Raw genomic sequence first — 26,771 nt, 5'->3', positions numbered from 1 at the left:
CGGGGCGCGGGGGCGGGGGCGGGGGCGGGGCGCGGGATAATATTTAACCTTTGACAAAAGAGAAAGACTTTCGAAAATCTAAGTCCGGGATTTTTTTTGAAAAATGCAACTTACAAATGGAACCAACAGATCATTTCATTTAGAGAAATGTCTGGGATGGTGGTTACGAAAGCAAATGAGGTGCTTAGTGCGTATCTACAGACATCCAGACGCAACTTCATCGCCATGAAAAATCAAGTGCCGCGTGGAGGTTTTTTTAATTACAGTACATAGAACCCATCTTTCTGCTGCCTATTCTATGTTGATTGAACTGTTAAGATTGATAGATCTTACATGAAGCTGAAATTCTCAGATAGTATGCAGTCCAAGACGACGAATACTGGTTAAATTATAGATTCCAATTTTGACTGATAAGGAGTCAATGAATGAGTTTTATATATTTGATTTAGAAAATAAAACATGGTTTGAATATTCAAACTGTAGAACTTTTTAAGCTGCTTAATAATCTTCAGTAACAATCTTTATCCTTATCTTTTTAATCTCAAGATAATGAAATTTGAACTTGAGTTTGAAACAACTGTTATGAACTATCAAAGGAGATGTATATGTGAGACTCTGAGAGATTAAAGGAGAGAGTTGCTTTCATCTAAGAGTAAGGACTCAGCATATAACGGTGTTTGAGACGATTCTTTGAGAGGGTGACTGAGCTGAAAGCTGCCGAGCAGAAGTCACTTTGGGGGGTGAAGCATATGCATGGCAGTCAGAGGGGGCTTTGAGTGAGGATGTGTCTGTCTGGGTGACAGAAATGCTGGGTGGATAAGCAAGCGTAATCTGGCAATCGTGAGGGATATAGCTTTACGCTGGAAAACGTTGGGTTCCAAGTGTAGGAGTTTAAACTTTACATGGTAGGTCAACATCTTAAGAAGCAAGTTAGCCAGCTCCAGACTCTCTTACCTGTCTGCTGGCCTCATGCAAAGAACCTAGAAGCTGTGGGGCTAGGGAACCACACAGCGGAAAAAGTCAGGAGTCCAAGCACCACATTCCCAACAGGGTGGGAAGGAACACTGAGCTTCCAATTCACTATCACCAACTTTTTGTGACAATGACATTTTATTACTGCAGCTGCCATTAACACAACGCGGTGTCGCCCCGTGCTCACCAGCCTCAGCTCCAGGCTTCTACACGTGTTACCCGCAGGGAGATGGAGGGTGGGACCAAAGGCTGAGACAGACCTGCTCCCCGAGTCTCTCCTGCTTAAACAGATCTCTTCGGGGGACCAGAGCAGTCACCACCGAGGAAACTGATTGCATGGGCAGCACACGCTGCAGGAAATATTTTAACCTGACCCATTATCTCCCCAGATTCGAGGTTTGCTTGGATATAGACTAGAAAACTGACTGTGTTTAGCACTAACGTGCTAACGTATTTAGCACTGTTTTCCCACCACCCCCTCGAGACCCATGAAGGAAATAATGTGAGGAAATCGCAAAGCACTGAAGCCATTGGCTGAGGCGTCATGAAGACAGGCAGCCAGAGGATGTGTGTCTTGCCCAGCACAGTGAAGTGGTGATTCGGCGCATTGCTGTTTCCCTGATTAGATTAAAAGCAACAGGAGGTCGGGGGCTCTGCTTGGCTATGCGCCTCACTTTTCCCTACCTCCCAGCAGCCAGTAAGTCCGTGACAAATAAAGAATGAATATGTAATGAGCAAATAGCTGGTGAAAGGAGAGGAAATACAGGTGCAAAAGACACCGTGAATCTCAGCTGTGTGCATGGACTGAGGAACAGGGGCGATGAGCGTGGTGCAAACGCCCGGCCTGCGTAACTCTCTTGGTACGTTCAGTTACTCAAGACGAGGAGCCCAGCCGGAGAAGCAGGCCCCCAGCACACAGCATGCAGACGCCACCAGCCCTTCCGCTGGAGTTCTGTCTTGTGTCTTTTTCTCTGCAGCTCGGCTAAGCAGCCTCGTCTCTGAGCCCAGCCCAGCCCTAGAGGTGTCTGCACCATCGCACTCAGCGCTGGGTCGGCACCCAGGCGGGTCTCCAGACTTCCTGCTGGATCAGCCCAGCAGGCAACTGATGTTCAGACAGGGGGAGTCTAGAGAGAAGACTGAGGTCTTCAACTGACATCTTTTACCTCCACCTGACTGTAGAGATGAGAAGGATAAGAGATTACCGAGGAAGGAAAGGAACACAGTCAGTCTTGGCCACGTGCAGGGTCGTGGATAAGAACCCAGTCCTCTGCCTCAGTGTCCACTACAGGGGCCACAGGCGCCTGTGTGTCACAGGTAACTGAAGCCGAGTTGAAAATAACTTAAAATCCAGCTTCTCAGGTGCACCGGACACGTTGTGGGCGCTCAGCCTGCCAGCACAGGTGTGAAGCATCTCAACCATCCCCGAAGGCCTGCTGTACAGTCCTGGCTTCACAGACAGCAGAGACCAAGCCGTTTCCTGCATGCGTGGGTGATGTCCAAGTCGAGAAGGATGCACTCAGGAGTAGGCTCTGGGATTTCGGGGGTGTTTTCCAGTTCCTCCAACAGGAGACACACTGAGAATCCCTTTTCTGACCCTACACCATAAATAAGCACTTGCTGAATGGCTCCTGCAGGGGCGTTAAAATACAGACAATGCAGAATACGGCCAAGGCACTATTCCCATGAGCTACAACCTCCAGCTTGTTTTCGAAAAAGGAACTTTGCTTTCTTTTAAATTTGGGTTTGATTTTCAGTGGAGTCACAGTATCTCTGCAGCAGGAGACCTAACCTACTCACTTCCGAGGAAAAACTACTGTCACCGAGTCACTGGGCCCTGAGTCACTGCCAGTTTGAACTCAGCTGATTCAGAGCTGCGCTCCTGTTTCCCCTCCCAGGGAGTGAGCTGTACGTTCCAAAGGGGACTGTGTATCTTCTGTGTGTCTGGTTAGCTCCACTCCTGGAGGCCACAGAGAGGAGTTCACCCCGTCTGGTCCTTGGCCATCAGCCTCCACTTCGGCCAAGGCTGCAAACCGTCCCTGGCCGCCGTGCCTCTGGGCCCTGGAGCCCCGGCGACAAGCGGTGGCTCTGCTGCCCCTCTCTCTTCGAGGGCCCGAGCGGGTCTGGGTCGCTGCAGCAGGACTGTCTCAGCTCCTCGTCCTTGACCCCCGTGCCACCCCTCTGTGCTGTGGGCCCCACACCCAGGTGGACAGAGGGGCCTCTCCTGAGCCCTGCTTCCCACTGTGCTGTCCTGGGCGCCTTCTGTCCCCCATGCTCATGACCAGGGCCCCACCGCTTAGAGAGCAGCAGGGGTGGGAGGCGGGACAGCCTGCTGCTCAGCCACTCAGCCTGGCCCGAGCGCTTTCCCTGCCCCGGAGGCCTCCACTCCCTCCTGCTTCTCTGCTCGGGAAGACTTGCATGTCCAGGCAGGACGAAGGGTGGTCTGCCTTTGCGACCCCCAAGACCCGCACACCGCACTGAGCTCTGTTCCTAGACTCACCTTGAGTCGCTGGGGATTTCAGTCATCGCCTGCCGTGGTTTTCAGAAGCTTGTGTTGGAGCCCAAGAGTAAGAATCTGACTCTCAGTTTCAGACGCAGTCATCCTGTGTCCCGCCTTCAGTGGACGCTTCCTGAGGCCTCAGTGGCAGCCACGGACCACCCAGGGAAAAGGCGATGGAGGGAGCGGGGGACGTCCGGGCAGCGGGGGGCACTGGGGCGTGGGCTTTAGCAGGCTCATGCCACACGCTCTCCGTGGCAGACGCCAGGCTACTAGTGACCTCTTTGCAAGCAGACTTGTGCAAGAGCACTTTGCCTTATAGCATCTGGAATAACAGGCCTATTTTGTAATTTTCTTAGATTACGGAGGTCTCTGATGCTGTCTGTTCCGACCTGGAAATTCTCCTAACAGTTGAGTAACCTGCTCTGCTTTTCTCTGGGTTCAGTTCAGTTCCGTCGTTCAGTCATGTCCAACTCTTTGCAACCTCTTGAACTGCAGCACACCAGGCCTCCTTGTCTATCACCAGCTCTTGGAGCTTGCTCAAACTCATGTCCATCAAGTCCGTGATGCCATCCAGCCATCTCATCCTCTGTCGTCCCCTTCTCCTCCTGCCCTCTATCTTTCCCAGCATCAGGGTCTTTTCCAGTGAGTCAGTTCTTCGCCTCAGGTGACCAAAGTACTGGAGTTTCAGCTTCAACATCAGTCCTACCAACGAACACCCAGGACTGATCTCCAACCAGGATGGAGTGGTTGGATCTCTTTGCAGTCCAAGGGACTCAAGAGTCTTCTCCAACACCACAGTTCAAAAGCATCAATTCTTTGGTGCTCAGCTTTCTTCACAATACAGCTCTCTCATCCACACATGACCACTGGAGAAACCATAGCCTTGACTAGACGGAACTTTGTTGGCAAAGTAATATCTCAGCTTTTGAATATGCTATCTAGGTTGGTCATAACTTTCCTTCCAAGGAGTAAGCATCTTTTAATTTCATGGCTGCAATCACCATCTGCAGTGATTTTGGAGTCCAAAAAAATAAAGTCTGACACTGTTTTCACTGTTTCCCATCTATTTCCCATGAAGTGATGGGACTGGATGCCATGATCTTAGTTTTCTGAATGTTGAGCTTTAAGCCAACTTTTTCACTCTCCTCTTTCATTTTCATCAAGAGGCTCGTTAGTTCCTCTTCACTTTCTGCCATAAGGGTGGTGTCATCTGCGTATCTGAGGTGATTGATATTTCTCCCAGCAATCTTGATTCCAGCTTGTGCTTCTTCCAGCCCAGCATTTCTCGTGATGTACTCTGCATATAAGTTAAGTAAGCAGGGTGACAATATACAGCCTTGACGTACTCCTTTTCCTATTTGGGACCAGGCTGTGGTTCCATGTCCAGTTCTAACTGTTGCTTCCTGACCTGCATACAGGTTTCTCAAGAGGCAGGTCAGGTGGTCTGGTATTCCCATCTCTTTCAGAATTTTCCACAGTTTATTGTGATCCACAGTTTCTCTGGGTGGTTCTTCAATTTAGGCCAGAAAAACAATGCCAGCCACTTCCTTGGTGGTCCAGTGCTTAAGACTTCGCCTTCTGATGCAGAGGGTACAGGTTCGATCCCTGGTTGGTGACCTAAGATCCCACGTGCCTAGTGGCAAAAAAAAAAAAGAAAAGAAAAGAAAAGAAAAGCATAAAACAGAAGCAATATTGCAACAAATTCACTAAAGACTTTAAAAATGGTCCACGTTTTTACAAAAGTCTTACAGAGAAATTTCAGATGAAGTTCAAGATATAAGGTAACTATGGGTTGAAGAGATTCAACAATGGAAACTGTTGTTAAGGCCCTAATAGGGCTTCAGTTTCACAGATAATAATCATTTTGTACCCTACATGCTCTTACCATCTCACCCATATTTTCTCTACTGAGAGTCTAGTTTAGCAACTTCAAACATGCTGACAGATCTATACTGAGGCTGAGAATCGAGTGCATAGAAAATCATATATGTTCGTGCCCACAAAGACAGAACTGTTCAGATTTCTCTCGTAACAAACTGCTACCAAAATCATAATCAATGCCTAGTAAATGTCAGGCTTGCTATGTTGCTATATATCTTTCCATCCTGGCTTTAGTCAAGATAAACAAGAATTATTGCTCAGATGACTCCTCAGAATCTTCAGACTTGGTAGAAATGACAAACACGAGTAAAATATTAGGAACGTATTTGCACAGAGTGGGAAACTCGCTTTGAATCAAGAGCCTCACTTGTTCATGTCATAGTCGGCTAGTTCCCAGCAGCAGCGTGGAGAGGTGGGTTATTGTACACATTTCAGCTCTGAGCTCTGGGGGAAGGAAGCAAAGTGAGCTTTCTTTAATAATTGGCATAAATTTCACAGTTTCCAAAAGCAAAATAACTGATGCATAAACATTTTCAAAATAGGGTTTTTGTGGGTTTTTTCCAGCAGCGTAATGCAAATCATTGGGCAAACCACACCATCTTCCCCTCCACAGCCACATGAAGTCAAGACACCTTTAGGGCAGACTCACAGGTCACTCTGGCTTTCCTCAAAATAAACATGGAGCTCTTGGCTTTATTTCCTCTGAGTGGCGATCTCAAAGTCCTTGTCCTGATGTTCTTCTTTATGAGAATCAAAAAGGAAAAATTTGGTTAAAGTATATAAAGACTCTTGAGTGTACAATTTGCTGTTTTTATTGTTAAAATATCACTACAAACAGCAAGAGCGGATATAAAATAACCAGATGCTCTTACCATCTCCATAGCTGTGAACACGTGCTTCTTCCAAGTTGATGTGATGAGGACATTAACTGCATTTTGATAACAGGGATAGTTGGCTTTCTCTTCTCAGAGTGTATTTAGTGGATCATAAATTACCTGTTCTTTCATCATCAGATGAGAGTAGACTATTGTTTCAACTTTCTTCATTTCTTTTGGGTTTGTATGTTAGAGGTCAAACCATGACCTTATAAAACATGACCTGAGGTGCTAAGGGGGCCTGCGGAGAAGATTTTAAATGGAATCCACTATAAACGAACATACAATTAAACTTCATTTTACCCATGTGTCAACAGTTAAAAGCTCTCCTCTACATTCTCTTTAAATTTCTGTGTATATTTCATCTTTATAATGCTTTTCTCTTCTGTGTAAGTTTCAGGAATTTGGAACCTGGAGTTTCAAAAAGACAGAGAGAATACGTGCTAATAAAATGCCTTCAGTCAATAAGGGGAGCCTCGTTTCATATAGTTAATAGCTCTAGTGCACACACATAGAAGATATGTTTCAGATACATAATAAACCACGTGCATAAAGCTCTGGGACTTGACCATCACTAGCTGTGACCCGTGAGGAAACAGAACCCTCTGGGACGTGTAGGACCACTCGTATAGTGGCAGCAGATGGCATTTGGGACCACACAAATCCTAATATTACAGACACATTTTCCAGACTAGCTCAATATTAGGCCTTCATTTCATCCCAAGACATTAATAAGTTAAAACTGAGAAACGCCGTGATTATCACAGAAGTTGGAGAATGAACCAATTGGTTTCACGATCATCTTTAAATGAGCTCCCAAGGTCCCTGACTTTCAGGAGTGTAACAGGCAATTTCTTCAGCCGCCTGATTGTATCCCGTCACTCACCTTACAGTGTTTTCATTCCTTGGTCATCGCCACGACGATGAGCCAGAGGGGATAAAAAAAGAAGCGACTGAGTCGTTTACTTGCCTCAAAATCAAACCAAATATTTGTTTGGGGTTCCCAATATTTAGACAGTGCACCCACTAATTTTTATTTTACTTCATGTTCTGCACATCCTTTTCCAGAGCCAAAACGCCCTTTCCTCCACTTTATTTATTGATTTAAATGTCTTATGTAAAAGCAAACAGGAACAGATGAGTTGTTTTTTTTTTTTTAAAGAAAACACTTTGGTTCTTATGTGCCCAGTGAAAAACTTTATTTTTCTCACCTTCCAAATATTTTTCTGTATATTTAGTTTTCAGCATCCCAAGTAGGTTGCACGGTTTCTTTGAGTTTATTCTGTTTGTGGTTCACTGAATTTTTGAATATATAAATTTTTGTCTTGAACAATATTTGGGAAGGTTTTAGTTGTTATTCTTTCAAATAATTTTTCTCCAAACATCACTCTTTCTGCCCCACTCTAGCTTTCCAGTGATGTGAGGGTGAGAATTTTGAGATTATTCCACAGCGTCCTTAGACTGTCTTCATTTTCTTCAATTGTTTTTTCCTCTATAATTCAAATGAAATGATTTCTACTCATTGACATTTTAGTTCACTGACTTTTCACTCTACTTCCTACATTCTGCAAGCAGACCCACCCATGAGATATTCAATTCTATCAACTGCATATGAGATTATTCAGTTCTATCAACTGCATTCCTTAGCTCTAAAATTCCCATTTCATAGCTTCCCGTTTTCTCCTGAGAACTTCACTTTTATTCATTTCAAGAGTGTTTACCTTGATCTCAAGGAGCATGGTTATAGTAGTTGCCTTAAAGTCTTTCTCTGATAATTCCAATATCTGGGTCACATTGAGACTGGCATCTGTTGATAATCTTTTCCTCTGAGTGTTGGTCATAATTTTCCGGTTCATTGTACTTCAAATAATTTGGGATTGTATCCTGGACATTTTTAATACTACACTATGAAATTTTGAACCCTGTTAAAATCTTCTGGAAAATATTAAATTTTGTTGCTGTCGTTTTAACAGGAAATCCCCTCAGTTATCCTTCCCAGCTCCAGGGCCCCACTGGGCTTCCCTTTAGGGTCAGAGTTGCTTGCGAAGGTCTATTCAGAGGGTCTAGTCACTCAGTAGAGCTGAGACAAGAGAAGGAAAAATAAGCAATGGGGATTTTTCATACTCTTCAAATACTGGGTCCTTTTCTGAACCAGGCCAGAAAGACAAGTTTTCGCTTAGATTTTTAGATTTTCATGTAGTCATTACTCTCAGAGCGCCAGGAACTGAACTCCAGGAGGGCCGGGAGGAAGAAGTGATGGTCAAAGAGAAAGCAACAGAAGGGGTCTGTTCCCACACTCAGTGCAGAGAATCCTCTTCCTGGTCCTTGGACAGACAGACGGTGTTTGTCTCAAAAATGCACTGTTTGTGTCCACTGGACAGTCCCTAACCCGGGCAGCCTTCAGGGCAAAGCCGGGAGCTAAAGAGGAAACCCAGCCAGCAGGGCTTCTTAAATCCTGACTTTTCTCCTTGGAGGCTTGTTCGCTGTTGACATCCAGAGCCCTGGGGCAGTTGCTTCTGTTTTAATTGGTGTTTGTATGGTAATTAGGGCTTCTCTGATGGCCGGTGGGAAAGAATCCACAGTGTAGGTAAAGGTCTGCAGTGCAGGACCTTCGAACTTTCAAACCAATGTTTGAAGCCTGGGTTGGAAGATCCCCTGGAGAAAAGTGAAAGTGAAGTCTCTCAGTCACGTCCAACTCTTTGCGACCCCGTGGACTGTAGCCCACCAGGCTCCTCCGTCCATGGGATTTTCCAGGCGAGAGTCCTGGAGTGGGGTGCCATTTCCTTCTCCAGGGGATCTTCCCGACCCAGGGATCGAACCCAGGTCTCCCCCTGGAGAAGGAAATGACAACCCGCTGCTGTACTCTTGCCTGGAGAATCCCATGGACAGAGGAGCCCGGCGGGCTGCAGTCGACGGGGTTGCACCGAGTCAGACACGAGTGTTCGAGCGAACAGCAGTGCTGGTTGGTATGAGAAGCAGGCTGCAGGCCGCTGGCTGCCGGGAAGCAGCAGAGGTTAGCTCCTCTCATAGTTTGAACCGCTCATGTAAGGATTATGTCTTGACAATGAATTACACTCAGGACTAATTTATTAGTTACAGTCAGGACTATTGTTTATTATTATAGTGATTATCGTTCTGTGAATCTGCTTAAGATTAACCCAAGTTTTAATTAAATAACATCCATTCCATTTAATTCAAAGCCAAAGCAGCGACTCTACCTCATTCACAGAGTATCTAAGAAACGTGAATTTAATTACCAGATGAGAAAGCCGCACCTACTTTTTAATGAAGCAATCACTCAAAAATCTGAGGGAAAAAAGCAGATCATTTGATTCAGAGTTGGATAGAAACCCAGATAAAAGGATAAAAGTCTTCAAAACTATGGGAAGCTGATACAATTATGCTTCTTTTCAGATCATATAAAATGAAAAGTGCCTTTTAGAAAATGTTGCAAACATTTTTTTGTAGCAAAGCAATTACAATAATTTTTCTTTTTTTCAAAATGTAAAATGATTGCACTTTATAATAGAAGAGAAAGTCACTCCCGTCTCCAGGGGATCTTTCCAATCCAGGAACTGAACCCGCGTCTCCTGCATGCAGGCAGATTCTTTACCCTCTGAGCTACCAGGGAAGCCTCCTTATACTAGAAGGGAAAGAACAACAGATCAGTATTTAAAATTACAAAGTTTCAACTTGATTCCTAACACCCAGGAACCTCTCCTGTCCTGTGCCACAGCTGGTTTGGGGAGCCACAGGTGTTACAAAATCATGCAGGGAACTGTTTCTGCCATAAAAGTTGTGGGCTCCATGGCACACGGCCCCCATGATAGACACGGGTGAAGATGAAGGGGAATTACGTTTTCTGAAGACCTGCCGAGAGCTGATCACGTAGACATATGTTTCTTCAGTCGATTTTCGAATGAAATCTGTGAGGTAAAGTGAAAGACAGAGCTATTCGTGTTACAAACATAACACAGAACACAGTCACACACCCTGGTTCCCAGCAAGCCAGAGGCCAGGATCTACGATCCATATTCCAGATCCAAACTCACTGACTTGAAAAACGCGTGATATTTTAATTGGTCTGTGACAAAATGAAGCCCAGCAACGCTGAATCTAGTCAATGTTTAAAAATTACCATTCACGCTTAAAATCTATTCTTTCCGCTTTTAGACTTTTTTCCCCCAAATGAAACAAGATGATAGTAGCAAATCCCTTTACAAAGTTTCCTTGGCAAACACATAAAAATGTGCAATTGGCAACTAACTGCATGTTTCCAATTTCAAATTCATTAGAAGATTCTGAGTTCGTGAAAATTCTAACCATATAACCTATTTCAAACTAAGATTTACCTCAGTTGACAGCACGTCTTTTTCGTCATCAAAATGCAAATACCATAATCATTATTCCCACTGCATTCTGTCAGGAGAAACTCAACTGCACACACATTCTTCTGTACTACGAATCGACATTTAAAACTGCAGCCCATTCCTGCACTCTTGGGATGACCTTCAAACTTGCCAGAGGAAGAGCTCAAAACCACTGCACTGGCTTTGAATCACGATCACGTTTTCCAGAGAAATATTTTTAGCTTCTTCCAAAAGATAATGACAACTTTCTTAGTAGAACCACCATCTTCTCTACTTACAAGAATGCCACGTAACCACTGAAATTCCTAATCAGAAGATCAAAACCTTAAATCCATGTATCCATTTCTGAAGGAAACGTGGATCCATTAAAAAATCCTTATAATGACCTAGATTTCTTTTTAAAAGGCAGCTCTGATAAGTCCGTGAATCAGCATGTGGTTAGACTTGTAACCCTGGCCTTCCCCCATTGCCCTGAAGGATGAAAGCAGTGCGGGTTCTTCTCCACAGTGACATAGCCCGGTGCCGCCGGGTCACCAGCAGAGGATGGACTCCCAGCCCGGCCTGCAGCGGGCTGTGCGCGGCCCTAAGCTCGCTGGTGAGGCACCACGATCCCCCAGCTCCACTGTGCTGCCACCTTTTAAATCAATTGAAAACCTAATGAGGACACGGGCAACATTTTCAGACTCTAAAGGAAAACTTTAGAAAAGCTTGGTGTATTTGCGGCTTCCCAGATGGCGCTCGTAGTCAAGAACCTGCCTGCCCGTGCAGGACATACGAGATGCGGGTTTGATCCCTGGGTGGGGAAGATCCTCTGGAGGAGGCAATGGCAACCCACTCCAGTATTTTCACCTGGAGAATCATGTGGACAGAGGAGCCTGGTGGGCTGCAGTCCACGGGGTCACAAAGAGTCAGACACGATTAAGGCAACTTAGCACACGCATGCACCCAGGCACAGCATGTTTTAACTTCAGGATGAGCGAGTCTGTTAATGCTGATTGCAAGCCCGTAACTTGTGAGAACCGAACAGCTGAGAATCGTCTGCTGGCAGGGGCTGGAGGTTCTGAGGGACCCGGGGGTGTCTGGGAGGCTTCTTGACCTGCAGGCTGATTCTGGGACCACTGCCGCTGGACTTCGGTCTTTGCAACTCGTCAGACAGTGGGTCTCCCGCCTATTCAGAGGCCTTTGCATTTTCAAAGGATGTGCTCAGAGAATTTTCTGGTGTAAAAATGGAGAAATGAATTTAATTTTTTTTTTTTCCCCAAAGCTTGCTCATCTTCATTCAGCCACATCCATTTTGCTTTTGGGCTTCCATGGAATGTAGGTTGAACTGGAAAATATTTGTGGTTGGGACAAATATGATTTTATTGGCATAATAAACAAGACGCCCATCAGGAATGCTCTGGAACTGTTAGTGTTTAAACAGCTCTTCACTAGGCTTTTACCTACTTGAATATTATCTTCCTTCTCAGCCCCTCCTGACTCACATTATGCTCAAACCCTGGACTCCTTTCCATCAGTGCGGTTTCTCCTTTCCTTATAATAGGTGTTTGCTCGCTTAGATTGCAGGTGGAGCGGTGGTAAACACTCTGCCTGCTGAGTCAGGAAACAAAAGAGACACAGGTTCAATCCCTCGGCCTTGAAGATCCCCTGGAGGAGGGAACGGCAACCTCCTCCAGGATTCTTGCCTGGAGAATCCTGTGGACAGAGGAGCCTGGTGGGCTGCAGTCCATGGGGTCACAGAGGCAGACACGCCGAGTCCCTGAGCGTGCGAGCACACACGTTTGGATGAGACGGCTGACGGCAAGCCAGATCTGAGTACCACCTTAGAGCACACAGCAGCTGCGCGGGTCCCCTGCGCGGTCACGTGTGCAGAGTACTTCATCTTCTCGCAGGCATGGCAGTGCCACCCCAGAGTCCCTCCGTGGACCAGAGCCGGGCTCTGGGAGACGCAGGCCTGGGTGCCGCTCAGGTGGAGAAGGTGGGTCTGTAAGGAGGTCTGGGGGTCCGTGGTCGCCCTGCGTGGGAAGAAGGCCAGAACGCCTTGCGCTGGGGCTTGTGGGGAGAGGCGAGCATGGAGCCAGGGAAGAGAGGGCCTTGCCTGGCTCTCCGTACCGCTCCTTCCCGCCCCTGCTTGAAGCTTGGCGGCAATATACGCAACCAGCACGAGCTTTGACAGGAAGGTGAGGACAGGGAGCTTCGCGCTGGGCTGTGACTGATGGGGACAGGCCTGGAGGGCCTCCAGCCACAGCAGCCTCTGAATCGGCCGGCTGGAGCCGAGTCCCCTCCGGTTCTGAGGGGCCGGAAGGACGTGGTGAAGCTGCGATTGGTGATGGACGGGGCGAGGTTGGCTGCAGGCTCCCACGAGGCCGGGTCCTCCTGCCTGAGCGGACCTCCCTCAGGAGGCTGCTGTCCTTCCTGGGTCTGTGCTGCTTGTCGGCCCATCCCTCCGGGGAGCCCCCGTCCCCTCTGGTCCAGGAGACACCTTGCTTCTCTCGTTAATCTGAGTCCCTGGGTTGGTGGTAGGACAGCTGAGAGCGGTCAATGCACTAATGCAACAACAGCGCCTGACGTGCTGCGAACTGAACTGTGTTCCCAAAACCTGTGTCCCGTCCAGCCCCCAGGCCCTGGCGCTGAGGAAGCAGGGTCTTCACAGATGTAGATGAGGTCGCTGGGGTGGGCAGGCCTCTGCTGCGCCCGGTGCCCTCATGGGAAGAGGAGATCAGGACCCAGACAGGCGCGGAGGGACGACGCTGGGTGAGCAGCAGGCAGGGCTGGAGTGATGGGCTGCTGGCGGAGGTACGATGCTGGGTGAGCAGCAGGCAGGGCTGGAGTGATGGGCTGCTGGCGGAGGGCCGCGCAGGGCCGCCGGCAGCTGGAAGGGTCACCTCCTGGGCTGCGAGGGGGCAAACCCCTGTCGTCCTGAACCACTCGGTTGTGGTATTTGTTACGGCAGCCCCAGGAAACCAGTACAGGACGTGAGCGTCGGTTAGCAGTTTGGAGGGATGGGGGCGGAGCGGCCTTGCGTCCTCCCCTTCCCCCGCCCGCACAGCTTCCGTGCTCCACGCAGAGTCATTCATCCGAAGCAGTTTCCAGATGCTGGAGCTGTTGGTAGTTTGCCATATTTTGTTGTTGTTGTTGCTAAGCCGTTCCTATTCCACGACCCCATGGACTTCAGTGCACCAGGCCTCCCCGTCCTTCACTGTCTCCCGGAGCTTGCTCAAACTCACGTGCATTGCGTCCGTGATGCCATCCAGCCCTCTCATCCTCTGCCGTCCCCTTCTCCTCCTGCCCTCAGTCTTTCCCAGCATCAGGGGCTTTTCCAGTCAGTCAGCTCTTCACATCAGGTAGCCAACGTATTGGAGCTTCAGCTTCAGCATCAGTCCTTCTAGTGAGTATTCAGGGTTGATTTCCTATAGAATTAAGTCATTTTTTGTTCTAAATGTGCATTAAAAAGCATGTGGACCTTTTCTCACTTGGTTGAGTGAAACGTGTGTGTCTAAGCGCATTCCAGATGGCTGAAGTTCTTCCAGTCACAGCACCATTTGTGAGTGTCACGGAATATCCAGCTGAGGATCTTTTAAAACAAATAGCTAGAGATGTTTATTGAACTAGCAGAACTGGGTTCTTTTCTTTCTCATGTGAAGTACCTTTTTGATAGGATTGGCAATTTAAACCTCCCTCCACCCTGACTCCAGCTGAGTCAACGGGACTGCGGATTTCTTGACTGAAGCCTCTGGGCTCCAGAGTGCACTGAGCTAGGTGATTAAGAAATTGTTTTCCCCTGAGTGTTAAGACTGGGGCTTCCTTGGTGGCTTAGACAGTCAAGAATGGTTTGATCCCTGGGTCAGGAAGATGCCCTGGAGAAGGGAATGGCAGCCCACTCCAGTACTCTTGCCTGGGAATCCCATGGACAGAGGGGCCTGGCGGGCTATGGTCCATGGGGTCGCAAAACATCGGACACGACTGAGCAACTAACCCACTCAGTTAAGACTAAAGTCTACACAAGTGTTTCTCATTGACTGTCACTTATTTTGAGTTACAAAAGGCAGACATCTTTTGAGCCCATGCATTTCAATGGAGGTTTCTAGAATGCTGTGTTTTGTGGGAGCTCAGAGAGGGCTGAGCTAGGGTGTTGTCTGGTTCTAGTTCTGAAGGTGATCAGCAGGAAATGTTAACTTCTCTGACTCTTCTTTAAATCAGGAAAACAGCAACCATGACATTTCTCCTCTTTCTCATCTCAATAAGTCGCTGTTAAAATAAATACAGCAAGTTCCCACCTCCACGAAACTCCAAAAACCCTCGGGAGTGATGGGTAAATCGGGTTCCTACCGGAGACAGAGGAGAACTGAGTTGTCCACCAAGATCAGAAAAGGCTGGACCTGGCGGGTTCTGGGCCAGGTGGCCAGGACCCAGGTGTGCGTGGCGCTTGGGGAGGAGCAGTCCCCAAGCGAAGCGCTGAGCGCAGCGCCTCCCCTGGGAAGTGGGGTTTGGCCGAGAGGCCCCTCCCACCCTGCAGCCTTTGGCACTGGTCACCGGTCAGAGCCACAGAGCCAGCCTGGAGGCCGCGCCCAGCCTCCCGGCGGCAGCTCCTCGGGCCTCAGACGCAGGCGCTCATCTCTGCAGTGGCCTGTGCTCTGGCTCCTGTCTGACGAGCAGTGTCTCTGGGTCCCCGCCTCCTCCTGCAGGTTCTGACCTCTGTCTCGTCTGGCCAAGGTGGGGGGTGCGATGGCCCGCAGGTCTCTGCAGAAGAGGAATTCTGCTTCGTGTGTCTTCTATGTTTATAACCTTTTAAGATGATTGTAAAATTGTCTTGTCAGACCTAACCAATTCCAGAGGTGACTTCAAAACATCCTACAGTATTTCGCTTCGAGTTTGTCTCAGGTCGGCTGGTGGCGAAAGCAGCTGCGGCTGTCCGAACGCCCCAGGGAGCGGCTCATTCCCTGCTGGGCTTCTGGTCACTGAGCTTGCTTTCCCGGGACTGTCTTAACCAGCCCTCTCCTCCCTGCTTTTTCAGTACGTCTTTCTGATGACCGTTGGCTTTGTCACAGAAGAGACAGCATCACAGAAGCTGCGCTTGTCAAGGACGGCCAGGGCAGAGATTCTCAAGGACGACACGCCTAAACATACGTGAAGGGTGCTTTTAAACACCCGGAGAGGTGCGGCCAGAGGAGACAACTGCGTGTTTCTAACTGGGCTCTGGGTGCCGCCCCTCAGGACGCCCCACAGCCTCGGAGCGGACTGCGCGGTGACCACAGGTGACTATGAACTCTCAGCGCGGTTTGCAGTTGCAGCTCTCGGGAGTGGACGGGCGCTGGGGGCTCAGAGCCTGGCGATCCTCCCTGAAAACGAGGGGTGACAGAGCTGCCCCTCCCTCCCACCCCGCGCAGCAGCAAGGCATGCAGCATCCCGCACGCGCTCCCGGGGCGGGGGAGGGCAAGCACGCCCTGTGCTGTTGGAGATAGAGACAGAGGAGGAGGGAGAAAGTGCGAATCAAGCCCAGGAGCTTTTGTAAACTCACAGGCAGCCTGTGTGGCTCAGGAGCCCCTTCTGGCCAAGCCCCACCGCCTGCTGTTCTGAAGACCTGCCCTGCGCACCCCCAACTCGCCCTGGCTGGACCGGAGTGAGGACATGCTGACCGGTGTCCCCGCCTCAGTCCCTCCCAGGTGGAGCCAGGCTCCTCCTGGCTGGGCAGGTGAGTCCCCCTGCCGCTCCTCAGGGGCAGCCCTGACCGCCCACCACCCCTCCCCACAGCTGTCTGCAGACCCCCTCCCCACCCTTCTATTTAGTCCAAGCCCCAGGCCGAGGTCAGCCTCTGGGAGCCTCTGAGCGCACGCAGGGCAGGCCAACCCCTGGGCCTCATCTCTGGGGCCTTGCATGACCGCTTGCGTGGGAAATGACAAAACTCGCCCTCTCGGCACAGCCTGAAACGCTTCTCCGAGTGATTCTGCTGTAGAGACCACTCTGACCCCAGGCCTTCACCCCTCCCAGCGAGGGGGGCATCCGTCAGGAGCAAGCCTCGTGCCCTTCACAAGGTCACCCAGGCCGCTGAGGCAGGGTCTGCCCCTGTGAGCCAGGAGGGGCCGTCAGCTTAAAGTGAGACCAGGCGCTGGCATCTCTGACTCTCATTTTCTAACAAGCTCAACGAGTCTACTTGAGGGGACGGTTCTGCTGAGATGACAGACGCTTGGAGGGGTGTTTAAAGAAAGAAGAGAGAGAAACCGGGCCCCGCGGAGCGCCGTGCGGCTCCCCCGCTTCTGGCTTGCGAGCTGCTCCCTCGGGCCGGGCCCTCCCCTCCCAGGACCCCAGGCGAGCTGGACCCCACTGCCTGGCCACCACCCACACTGGCCTTGATTGACTATACCCAGAGGAAGGAATATTAAAGGAAGGAGCGGGGGAAAGGGCCGGCCGAAGTGGATGTGTTTGCTTTTTTCCACTTGAATCATATTGGGTTGAGGAGGAGCAATTATGGAAAACAGCAGGGAAGCGAGCTTTTCTTGTAACCGTTCCCATGGTTCTCCGAATGCCCCCCAGAGGAACTGGCGGTCCCCACAGAGGCACAGAAGCTGCTAAAATCCCGGGTGGTCTGGGTCCAGCCCCGTGGCCCCCAGCGTTCTGAGAGTGCCTGCATGTGTGGCTGTTAGCAGCACAATTTGGGGTTTATGTAGTGTGGTTTAATTCACAAAAGAAAATTCCTTTAATCAGGCGACAGGAATGCTGCCCTGCTCGGGGTGCACCGGGGCCCACTCTGATGAGCCTGGTCGTGTCTGGGGGTGTGTGAGGACCCCTTCCCAGGCCTGCGTAGACTGGAGATGCTGCTGAGGCCACCATCCCCTCGTGCCTTCCTGGTGGGCCCGTCACCTGGGGACCCACTTCCAGCGGGAACCCGCACCTGTGTGGGGCCCCTCCACGGGACCCCCGACGAGCAGAGTCGGACTCCTTCACGTGGGATCTCAGGTGGTGCCTCAGCTCCCCTGACAAGGTGCTGGGAGGCAAGGGGGGTCTGCCTGGGGCCAGCGAGGTGTGGGGTGCTAGACCTGCCCCTCCAGGGGTGCCCGTGGGTGCAGGCCCCTGGCCACAGGGCAGCGGTCACTGTCAGCTGCCCCTGGGGAACTGTACCAGGTTCCTGGTGCCTGTCAGAAATACGCTCGATGGACGAAGATGCCCCCGGCACCTGGGCTGTGGTGGCAACTTACCAGCCTCCTGACCGCCTCCTGACCGCCTCCGAAAGGGGACGCCTACTTTGTGTTTGCCACGGGTGTGCTGCCCCCACAGGGGTTCTCAGAGGGGCGACCTGTGCCCTCTGGAGGGTAGGCTGCCCGGATGGTCCTGCAGAGTAAAAGGGGCGGGAAACGCACCTTTCCGGGCAATTCTCTGTCGTTTCCACAGAGAAAACGATTTCTCCAAAGCCTTTGATTGGTAGGATAAAGGCGATGACCTCCTTTCCTGGTAGGTAAGGAATATTGATGATAATACCATACATAGAAGAAAGGAGAAAAGGCGGCTTCAGGGCTGGAGTTCACAGGACGTTTTAATAGACAAAAGCCCAGCATTTCAAACCTGCTCTTGCTTTGGGTCTACCTCAGGGACCGAGCTTAGCGGCAGGAGGCAGGGCAGGTGCGGGGAGATGCACTCGGGCCGGGCTCTGGGACCCCCCCCCCCGGACACGCCCCCGCCCTCCAGGGGTCGCTTCCGCAGTGCTCTCAGTGGATGCGCCCACTGGCCCCGAACGAGTGTCCAGCGGAGGAGGACGTGTCCTTTGGTTCCTTCCCCGTGTCTCCAGGCTTTGTCCATCTCTGCGGAGCGTCCACTCCCAAGAGCCTGACCCTGTGGGATGTCTCTGCTGCCAACGCCCTTTGTCTGCCCAAGAAGGGGGCTGGGGATCGGGAGGTGTTTCAGCTTCTCCATCAGTCGTGGACCCTCGGAAGCAATTACACGCCCAGCGGGGTCAGGGAAGGGGGGTTGTGAAAAGTGTGCTCGTGGCAGGCGAAGCTGGAAGGGGCCACCTCAAGTTGCAGCAGGACCCCATTGGGCAGCAGTGGGTGATGCCTGTGGACCCTAACCTGGGACTGACCAACTTTCTGACCAACTCTGAAAGGGGCCACAGCCCGGGGGTCCCCACTGCACGCTGTGTGTGCTGGGGCAAGTTCCCCACTGAGCCTCGGCGTGTGCACTCCAGCAGGACATGCCCCGGGTACAGTCCCGTGCCCTTTCCCCCGTGTGACCCCGAGGGCCTGCGCCCTTTCCCCCGTGTGACCTTGAAGGCCGGCCTTAAGCTTCCCTGCATCAAAGTGGCCTGCGGACTGTGCTCAAAACATGATCCAAGGTATCTCCCTTGAATCCTCTGAGTGACGTCTGCACCCAGAAAGGACAAGCCTCCCAGCACACCTCCCATGACACCCCAGAGACCCGCAGGAAGAGGTGCTGCGCCGGCAGCTGGAGGAAAGCTCTGGGAGCTTCCGGGAGAAGATGCCCACTCCCCCCCAGGGACTGGGGTCCCGGAAGTGACGGGGCTTGCAGCCCAAGAGTCTGGGGTGGGAACCAGGGGCCAGGAACCAGGCCATGTGTTCTCCCTGGAGGTCAGAGGCCAGGGGCCTGGCCTGTTGCTTCCTCCCTCACCTCCTGCAGTTCCAGGCAGTCAGTGACTCCGGGGCCCCCGTGGACACCTGACCCCCGTCTCTGCCTCCATCTTCACGCGGCTTCTCCCTGTCCCTGCAGCCACACCTCTGTTCACAAGGACGGGCTCACAGTGGGTTGTGTGCCTAATCGCTCAGTCGTGCCCAGCTCTTTTCTACCCCATGGACCGTGGTCCTCCAGGCACCTCTGTCCATGGGATTCTCCAGGAAGAATTCTGTCGTGGCTTGGCATTCCCTTCTCTAGGGGGTCTTCCCCACCCAGGGGTCCAGCCTGCATCGTCTGCTTTGGCAGGCAGCTTCTTTACCGCAAAGCCACCTGGGGAGCCTCGTTTTGGGTTATGACCGCCCTGACAGCCTCACCCTAGCCTGACTCCCTCTGCAGAGGCCCCATTCCCAAATAAGGCCGTGTCTCTGGGCTCCAAGCTTCCCGCTGCCGCATGCCTTTCTGGGAGATGTAGCTGGATCCCAGTACGCGTCCAGTGGCCCTGCCCTCCAGCCGCAGTCTCAGCAGGCCTCCTGAGTCCTGCACACGACTCTCCCAGAGCAGTCTGAACTTCCATTAAAAACAAGGAAAAATATCACAGAAGGAAGCGTGTTTGTTTTGCAGTGTTTTACCCTCATAGAGGACAAAATTATGCAAAGGAGCCGAAATGTTCACTTTGGCAGTAATTCGTGTGAGATATTGAGTTCTAACTTCTCTGCAAGAACGTCTGGCTCATGGCCTTTGACCCCATAACACTTTCAGGAACCAAGAGAACGACCAGCTTGCCGCAGCATTCCCTGTCGGATTGAAAAATAGGCACAAGTTCAACGGAGGAGCAGGCCTCTCTGTCACGGGGCAACCACAGACGGGCTGTGCTGCTCATAACGCAGCGCTGAGTGGAAAGCAAACAGTCTCAACGTGCGTCTACAGAATAATCTCCAGTGTATAAACATGGACGTAAAACCCAAAAGAAAACACACCGGGGTGCCCACCCGAGTACTCTCTGGGTGGCACAAACGTAAGTCATTTAAATTTCTTCCATACACCCTCCTGTATTTTCTTAATTCTCTACAGTAAATAGAAATTATATTTATATAGAACAAAAAGGCAGGAAGCATTATTTCAAAATAAATACAGGTTATTTTCTGACAGCCGCAAAAGATGGGGAGCCAATCAGAACAACTTTGCCTTTGATGGCCCTTCAGGACACGCACATTCCGGGACCGCCTGGGAACGAAAGGGCCCTGATCCCACGCGGTAGAAGCCAAGTTGGGAAAAATCAGTGGAAAAGGGACTCTGGCGCCATCTCGAAGCGCTTTTTTGTTGCATTTAAGTGTCGCCTGAGGGCTGCGAGCCTTGGGGCTGAGTGACAGCGATGACTCCTGGGGCAGAGGTGCAGCGCTGGTCCCGGAGCCTTCCCTGACTTACAGGACCCTCATCTCGGAGCCAGCCTGCAGGTGCCAAGCTCCACGTGTCCCAGCATGCATGGACGGCAGAGCGCACGGGGGCACCTGGAGCAGCCAGGGCTCTTGGAGGGGCGCGCTCAGCAGCGGGGCTGGCGTCCACTCTCCGTCCAGCCAGCCCTCCCCTCCCTCAGCGCTGCCCCGGCTCCAGGACGGCGCTCCAGCTTCAGTGAGCAGCCGGAACGTCCCCGTGAGCTTGGAGCCCGAGTCTGTCTCGGGGCGTCTGGGGCACCTCAGTCCACCGGGACCCGCTGCCCTCTCCAGCGCCGATGTCCATGGGGCTTTGTCATTTTCCCTCTGAAGGGCTTCCATCCTCTCAACGCAGAACGCTGAGACTGGAGCTGCCTGGAAGGGCCGGAGGGAGGGCTGGAAGGCCGGCTTTGGTCAGCGGGCCAGTGTCTGCACAACGGTGAGACCCTCGCTGCCCCCACCCCCATCACTCCATAAAAAGGAAACGCTCAGACTCGGATCCCTGTCATGCGGCCACTCATCACTATGAAAAAGGATTATAGATACAAGTAGACAACTGAACTACTTGGAAATGAGGGCAAATAAATCTTGGTTGTTTTGACTTCCAGGCTGGTTCTTCGACTTCATGGAGAAAGGTGGTTTCTGAGATTCAGGGGCTGAGAGCTGTGCACCTAGGGGCCAAGAGAATGTTGTCTCTGGCCCTTTTCTGCCAAAATGTATTTTTCATTCACATTCTTTTCACTTGTCCCATTACAATGAGACAACAGTTGGGTTTTAGAAGTATTCTCAAACACCCTAAATGAATAGAGTTTTTTAAGAAAGTCAAAACTTCAAAGTGAAAACCAGGGTTCTCAGTTTTAAAAATAGAATTTTACGTGCCTCCTTCATGTTTCACATTTGATTTAAAATGACGGTGGCACACGAGGGAGTTACAGGCTCTGAAGCCTCAGCTCCCCGGGCTCGGCTCTTGGCGCAGCTCTCTGTGAGCCTGCGGCGGCTGGCATGGGGTGTACCGTCCAGTGCTCCCCCGGGGGGCCCACAGTGCGCAGTGTGGGGAAAGAGACCAAGCTTGTCTGAAGCTCTCTCCGAGACATCGCCATCACCAGTGTCATTAACAAGCGCCAACCACTTACAGCCTGAGCCTCACACTCTCCGCGTAAATGCAGAAGCTTAGAAACGTACTTAGGGCGGTGGCCTTCTGCAGTCACCAAGACCTGGCCTGTCTCTCCGCAGCCTAGAACTGAACCACACCACCACGGTCATCCTGCAGAAGGTCACCCACACGTGGCCAGGAAGCCTCACTTTCCTTCCTGCCCAGTGGTGTGTGGTGAGCACAGGACGAAGCCAGGAGGCTCAGCCCTGCTCGCGGAGGTCATTTTGTATAGTCAGGCGCTCACTGGGAACGGTCCTAGGATGGTTTGAACTATAAGCGATGGTTGAAAACCGCTCCTCCAAATCCTGGGGCCTCCCTGGGGCCTCTGCAGGCCTGGGGTACTCGGGGTGGGGGGCAGAGAGCATGTGGGGGCAGCTAGCCCACCCCCTCTTCAAGCAGGACCTCCCCTGGGCTTTGCCCCTGGATTTAGCTTGGAGAGAGGATAGCATGGCTAAGACGTTTGAGAAACACTGGGACTGATGGTGTCAGAGTTGTTTTTTATTTTGGGATTTGATCATCTTGTGGTTGGTTTCTAAGATGTCCAGCAGCAGGGGTTTAACATTCTGCCAACCACAAATATCTGCTCTGTCCTGCAGTCCCCTACGTGGCCGTGAAGGGTCCCCGGTGGGCGTCACTCTGGCCTGGGTGGCCCAGGAAGAGGGCTCGGGAGCGGGATGGACACGCTTGGCAGCCGGCCTCGCAGGGACCGGGGTGGACGGTGACTTAGGCCCTAGTTGCCTGGAGTAGCCTGGAGGGAAGAAGAAAACCCTTCCCTCTAGAAAACCGTGCAGACAGAAAATGCAAAGCTTCGGATGGTCTCGAAATGAAAAGCTGTAGTTGGTGATGAAATGAGCAAAGCAGGGGGAGACTAGAAGCCCGCAGGAAACCACGACTCTGGCCACGAGGCTCTTCCGCTCGCCAGAGATGACGGGCCTCGGCAGGACCGTTTTCCTCCGGCCTCTGCAGCCTGGCCGGCACCCGGAGAGTCTCCTCTTCCTGCTTCAAAGGCAGGCTGGTCCCTGAGGTCCCCTTGGCCCCATCTCTTTCAGCCACCTCTCTCCTCCTCCTGGCGGCGTGCTACGGCTCCCAGCCACAGGGGCAGCTCCGCCCCGAGGGCCGCGACGCTGCCTCAGGACGCACGGTCTGTGTTCCCCCTGAACCCCCCAGGGGTGGCCACGAGCCAGGCTGAGTGTAAAGGGAGGGGGAGGCCTGTCCTCTCCAGCAGACATGTCACAGGAAAGTCTGCAGGCTGTCAAGGCCCCTGCAGGTCCCAGGGCGTCTGTGACAGCCGGCTCGAGGACTCCCTCCCGAGGCCACACCTGTTTCCGCCTGCATCGCATCCTGCAGGAGACTGGCACCTTGCTCTCAAGTTGCTGCCTGAAAGTCACACGGGAGGCATCCCCTGGGCCAGTCAGGCCCCAGCCCCAGCCACGGCCCGGCCACCTCGCCTCCCCTGGTGTGTGCTCCCCCAGCCCCAGGTTCCCAGGAGCTCAGCTGCCCACACCGGGAAGAAGCTGCTAGAAAGCAACGCTCGTTACCCGCTCTGTCCTTGAGGTCCAAGTCCCTCCCGATACCCCAGCGACATCCCACAGCTCCATGAAGCCGCATCTGTTTGCAGGGATTGGAAGGGTGTTTGGAACATAGATCTTTACCTGTTCTGAAATTTCAGAACATATTTGTCCCCAAACCTGGTGTCTTCAAGGTCTCGTTTCCATGAGAACTTGAAAGCATGGACCTTGGTTCCCCTTGCACCCCTCCTCCCCTGGGGGAAGGAGGGTGTCCTGGCGCGCCTCGGGGACCAAGCGCACGGGATGGCTGTGGCCCTCTGACGTGTGTCCTGGGGAACGGTTTCCTCCTCTTGGAAAGCCGCGACCATCCAGGAGCTGAAGCCTGGGTCTTCCCCAGCTGTCGCTTTCTCAAGACATCGCAAGGGAGGGCGGCTGTGCTGGGCTCCCTCCTGGGCCGGGCCTGCTCACAAGCCCTGCAGGCACAGCCACCCTGGCCAGCCTGTCCTGCAGAGACCACAGGCCCTCACCCCAGCGAGGCTTCTCCTGTGGGTCTTGGGACTCTGCCCCCCACACCCTGTCAGTCACACTGGGCTCTGGTGGAGCCAGGCTCGCCCTGCCCCAGGGCCTTTGCACAGGTCATCCCTCTGGCTGGAGCAGGTCTCCACCAGGAGCTGCAGGAAAGGTGGCATTGCCATCTGGGGCAGGTGTGGGGTGTGCAGGGAGCGGGGTGCCGCCCTGGTGCCTATGTAAGATGGCACCCTGCCCCCACATTCCTGCCTTCGCCGGTGGTTCTCACCAGCACTGATGTATCTTGTCCGTGATGTTGTTTGACCTTTATTACTGGCATGTAAGCTCCTGAGGGGAGGAGAGCTTTGTCCCCCCTCCCCCACTGCCCAGGGCTGGAGTGGACCGTGCAGGCCAGGAATCCGCTGACTCAGCAGAACTCTCACCACCCGCCCCCCCGCCACCGCCCCCCAGCACTGTGGCTTCCAGCGCACCAGAAACTTATCTTCCTGCGGTGCGGTGACACACAGGAGATGCCGAGGGAGAGGCCCTAGAATTCAGGGCCTCACTCGTTATCATCAATAACGAGTAAACGCTTTTCACTACACAAGGAAAATGTTTAAAACTGCAGAAGTCTGCGTTGCAGACACAGGCACACCAGCCGCAGAGCTCCGAGCGGTAGGAGCTGGGGCCCCGGTGTCCGAGCCTTGCTGTCTTTGAGGAAAGGGCTGACTTGTTTCTTTAACTTTGGATGATCTCATGGATCTTGGTCAAAGCTGTGATTCAACATCTGACCTTCAGGGTGTCTGGGATATTCAGAAGGACACTATTTTTTTGTACCAGCCCTCTTTTCCAAGTTTATTTTTATTTCAAAAGTTTAAATTATTAAAAGCGATCTAATTGCTGGATTTCATGCCTTGTCTCATGGGGTTTGCTGATTCAAGACTAACTTTTCCAGCCTCCCCAGCCGTTCAGCTTAGAGTGCGTTTGGCGCCTCTGGAGAGACAAGAATTTTTCCTAGACAAGGTTTTTATGGTTTCATTTTGTAGCATTTAACTACATGCTTGATGAAGAAACCACAAAACCTCATGAACCTACACGCAATAATGTCAGATGAAATCGCTGATTCTGTTTTGGGCTTCAATACTGCCAGATGACTTCAGTCAAAACCATGCAAATTAAGACAAAAGCTAACCCGGGCATCAAATACAGGGTCTGGAGACCCCACCGACTGGTGTGTGGTGTTCCCACTGTAGCCCAGGACCCAGGTTATGGCCACGTTGGCACCCCCTTCCCAGAGAGGAGCCGGGCCCCGGCCGCCGCGTGGCCCAGCGGAGTCGCAGGCTGTGCTGTGAGATTAAAGGAAATCTTGGTTTCATAAATACTCTGAGAAGATGAAAACCCAGCATGCAGCCCTCCCAGGCCCAGCCAGAGTCTCCCACCCAACACCCCTGCGAGGCTGGCCCAGGTTCCCTGGGGGTGAGGCCACAGCGGCGGAGCCGCCCCAACACTGCTCTCAGACGCGTGGGGGACGCCTCCCAATGCAGCTTCGGTGGAAAGGTCACCTTTGAGCGTGAGAGCTTAGCTTACCATTCCTGTGAGGGAATGGAACTTGGAGGGCATTCTGGTCTCCAAACATCTCAGCAGCAGACAGGTTTCTGAGCAAAGGCTCCAGCCCCAGGCGCAGAGGTGATCAGTAGGACAGTGACCCTGGAGGGCCTCGGGCCTGGGGCGAGAAAGGGGAGCAGACACGCGTCCCCGGTGACCTGGGCGTGGACAGTCTACCTGAGAAGCTCCCACTGCTGCAGGAGGCGGGCCCTGTGGGCAGGAGCCCTCCCACCCCCGTCTTGGGGGCTCTGGCCCGGATCCCCCACCTCACCCCTCCCTTGGCTCCCCGACCTCCATACCCCTGAAGCCCCCTGGAGAGTTCCTGAAACCTCACTTCCCCACTAGGCTCAGACTCAAGCTCTTCCCGTGAGAGTCGTCCGTCAGCTTCACTCTTGTACCCTGAGCTCAACACCCGGCTCCTGGGTGCCAGACCCTCCCCAGAGCCCCTTCCCACCGGCTGCCTGGCCTTCCCGTCTGTGCTCCTGGGGACCCTCCTCATCACCAAGGATGGAGAGAGGGGATTGGAGGGCCAGTGGGGACAGCCGATCTGAGACTGGCTAGACACATGGACACGAGACGGTCAGCTGTCTGTCTCTCTGCTTTTGGGGGGCTTGAAAGGGAAAGTGAAAGTGGCTCAGTCATGTTGGACTTTCTGCGACCCCAGGGACTATACAGTCCATGGAACTCTTTAGGCCAGAATCCTGGAGTGGGTAGCCCTTCCCTTCTCCAGCAGATCTTCCCAACCTCGATTTCAAACCCAGGTCTCCCGCTTTGGAGGCAGATTGTTTACCATCTGAGCTACCAGGGAGGCCCAAGAATCCTGGAGTGGGCAGCCTATCCCTTCTCCCGTGGATCTTCCCAACCCAGGAATTGAACCGGGGTCTCCTGCATGACAGGCAGATTCTTTACCAGCTGGGCCACTGACCCCCCAAACCCGAAGACTGTGCTGGGACCCAGGACTTCAAGACACAGACAATTGGGAGGCAACTGTGAGACCAAAGGCATTTAACTCTGGCTGAGCCCAACTGGAACAGAAGGCAGGTGCCGGCGAGTTCACTCTGGGGGAAAGAGAAGCTGGACCTGGGGGGACCCCAGAAGGCCCCCGGGAAGAAAGGCATCCTGCAGCTTGGACCAGATCACAGTGGGAGAAGCTGGCAGGGCAGAGGCTGGAGGGTGGGATGGTTCATCCTCGCAGTGAATCAACCTGCCCATTGACAGGTGGGGGGCGCCTGAGTGCCAATGAGAAGGCAAGGTCTCCCGGACCCCTCCTGAGGACCCTTCTCCTAAGGTCATGGGGTTTGCTTCCAAGCCACCCGTTGTGTCTTCGCAGTCCCACCCGGGAGCATCCGGGCCA

General features: G+C 52.5%; 1 long non-coding RNA gene across 1 annotated transcript; it reads left to right on the top strand.

Moving 5' to 3' along the window:
* Positions 1 to 12,505: 12,505 nt before the first annotated feature.
* LOC121820224 (uncharacterized) lies at positions 12,506 to 21,245 on the top strand. Its single transcript, XR_006060709.2, has 4 exons — positions 12,506 to 12,573; positions 15,610 to 15,850; positions 16,116 to 16,287; positions 16,516 to 21,245. It is a non-coding gene; the product is annotated as an uncharacterized LOC121820224 (long non-coding RNA).
* The last annotated feature ends 5,526 nt before the right edge of the window (positions 21,246 to 26,771 follow it).

Source organism: Ovis aries, chromosome 8 (genome assembly GCF_016772045.2).
Source record: "Ovis aries strain OAR_USU_Benz2616 breed Rambouillet chromosome 8, ARS-UI_Ramb_v3.0, whole genome shotgun sequence".
Classification (NCBI taxonomy): domain Eukaryota; kingdom Metazoa; phylum Chordata; class Mammalia; order Artiodactyla; family Bovidae; genus Ovis; species Ovis aries.
Note: the sequence above shows the minus strand (reverse complement) of the source record. Positions and strands in the feature narration are given on the sequence as shown.